This window comes from Marmota monax, unplaced genomic scaffold (assembly GCF_021218885.2).
Source record: "Marmota monax isolate L192 unplaced genomic scaffold, Marmota_monax_Labrador192_F-V1.1 WCK01_AAM20220418_F8-fsc00034, whole genome shotgun sequence".
NCBI classification, from domain to species: domain Eukaryota; kingdom Metazoa; phylum Chordata; class Mammalia; order Rodentia; family Sciuridae; genus Marmota; species Marmota monax.
In genome coordinates, this window is record NW_026693934.1 from 10971916 (window position 1) to 10974649 (window position 2734).

Genomic DNA, 2734 nt, shown 5'->3' on the forward strand with positions numbered 1-2734 from the left:
TCATGGGTTAAAGTCTTGATTGAAGCAGAAAATACTAGTCACTTCAAGAATATAATAGTTGTCAAAAATTAACAGTCACAGGGCTGGGGTTGTGGCTTAGCAGTAGAGCGCTCACCTGGCACGTGCGAGGCACTGGGTTCGACGATCCTCAGCTCCATATAAAAATACATAAATAAGCTGGGGATATAGCTCAATCAGTAGAGTGCTTTCCTCGCACGCAGAAGGCCCGGGGTTCCATCCCCAGCACCAAAATAAAAAAATAAATAAAGGTATTGTGTTCAACTACAACTAAAATATATATATATTAAAAAAAATTGTGACAGTCACAAACCAGGCCCAGTAGGGTTCACCTATAATCCCAGTACCTTGGAAGGCTGAGACAGGAGGATCACAGGTTCAAGGCCAGCCTCAGCATTTTAGCAAGACCCTGTCTTAAAATTTAAAAAAAATGAAAAGGGCTGGGAATGTAGCTCAGTGGTAGAGTGCTCCTGGATTCAATCTCCAGTACCAAAAAAAAAATTTTTTGTAAGTCACTTGAAGATGTTTTCTGGAGTATCTTTGCATTTTTTTTTTTTCTATCATGAGCTATAGAAATCAACTGCTATCCCTGGCAAGGATGAATACCATCTGTCAAAGAAGCCTGTCCAAATACAAAATTCCAGGAATCTCTTGGGTAAACATCAATCATTGTAATACCCACAACACAGAATGCATCTTCAGTTTCTTTTCTAAAATCTTCAGGACATACCCTGCACAAATGTGTAAGTTTTGTGCACTATCATTGACTCTAAAGGAACACCTCATTGCAGATATACAGTCCAGTTCTGAGAATTTTACCGTCAGATCATAGAATAGTAATGCTTCATTGTAATGCTATTTAATATACTCTTTACTGATAATTCTAGTCTTCCCTAGAGATTCAATATATACCAATGGGCTGTATATAAATATTGCATATCTCTGAGGAGTGTGCCCTTCTATAAGATCGTTAAAAAATGTTCAAGATCTTCAGAAGCCTTTCCAAGTCTAATTGCAAATGCAAGGAAATGGGTCCAAAGAGATCATCACATGGTTGGAAGTCTGCTTTTATCAAACACTGTTCTCCAGCATCTGAGTTCTCATACTGTGACCCTCATGCTGGGTTCTTTGAGATGAGAACTGATTTAAGCGTCTGTTCAGAATACTGTATTCTTTGTATCTTTATAGAGGAAGGCTTCCATTGAAGGCTTTTCCCTACAAGGACAGGGATGTCTGGACTTGGCCTTAAAAGTGTCATCTGGAATGCTTTACCCCAGCAGCCCTCAACACTGCTAACTTGCCTCCAAAGCAGCCCCTACTTTTCTTTATTTCTGTCTGAGTCACTTTTGGTAGATTGACTGTTTTTAGAAATTTGTTCATTTCTTCTGATAAAATTAGTCTAAGTTTTTGATAGATTAGGTTATCTAATTTGTGGGTATCCAACTGTTCACAGTATTCTTGTACAATCCTTTTCGATAACATTGGTAATAATATCTACAGTCTCATTTTTGGATTTTTTTTCTTTTGTCAATCTAAAGATTCATCAATTTTAATCTTTCCAAAGAACCAATTTTTAGTTTCATAAAATTTCTCTATAGTTTTTCTCATCTCTATTTTATGTACTGTACCATTATTATGTCCTTCCTTCTGTTGGCTTTTTCTAGTTCCTTAGTATATAATTAGATTATTGATTTAACATATTTCTTGTGATTGTGTATGTGTGGTACTAGGGATTGAACCCAGTGGTGCTCTACCACTGGGCTACACATTCAACCCTTTTTTTCTTTCTTTCTTTTGAGACAGGGTTTCGCTCAGTTGCCCAGGTTAGCCTCAAACTTGTGATCCTCCTGCCTCAGCCTCCCAAGTCAATAGGATTTACTCGTGTGCCCCACTGTACCCAGCATTTTAGTGTTCTTGTTTAAAGAATCAGATTTTTGAGACCCACTTATTCCTACTAATATGAATAGATTCCTCATTTGGCTCTTTCTTCGACCTACTTGGTTTTAGTTGGTTTAAATCATGGGGACCTTGGTTACAGAATGCCCCAATCTCTTGATATTATCCTCCTCATAGTCTTAATAGTCCTGGTGTCCTGAATTTTCTCAAAAGTTTTAAATGCTTGTGTGCATCCCTATCCTGAATACCAGATGGTCTGTTTCCAGCTAGAATAACAGAAACTGAAAGAAACCCGTGATGACAAGGACATGCTGAGATCCTAAGACTTGTCACACTCTCACCTTCGTGACAGCCCAACCAAAGGGTGTTCAGGACCAACCTGGGCAGCAGAGCAATAAGCCATCTCAAAAAAATTAAAAAGAAAGCTGGGCATGGTTGTACACACCTACGATCCCAGTTCTCGGAGGCTGAGGCTAGAGCAGTGCAAGTTTGAGGCCTGCCCGGGCAACTTGGCAGAGGACCCTGTCTGAAAATGAAGTAAAAAGGGCTGGGGCATAGCTTAGGGGTGGAGCACTTGTTTAGCACGCCTAAGGCCTGGATTCAGTCTCCAGCACCACAAAAAAGATTTTTAAAAGAAAATTAGAGAGCAAGAGACAGAACCAAATGTCCACACAGGCTAGTTTTAGCTGGCCTAAGTTGCTCAGGCTAGCCTCAAACATGTGATCCTCCTGCCTCAGTCTCCTGAAAGGAAAGGAACCTGAAGTAACCAGATGTTAACCAATCCCCACTGGGTCCTACATCTGTCAACACAGATTTATAA

At 39.7% G+C, this 2734-nt stretch overlaps 1 pseudogene; it reads right to left on the reverse strand.

Annotated features, from left to right (window-relative positions):
* Window positions 1-2317, reverse strand: LOC124106172 (archaemetzincin-2-like; annotated as a pseudogene).
* Window positions 2318-2734: the final 417 nt, after the last annotated feature.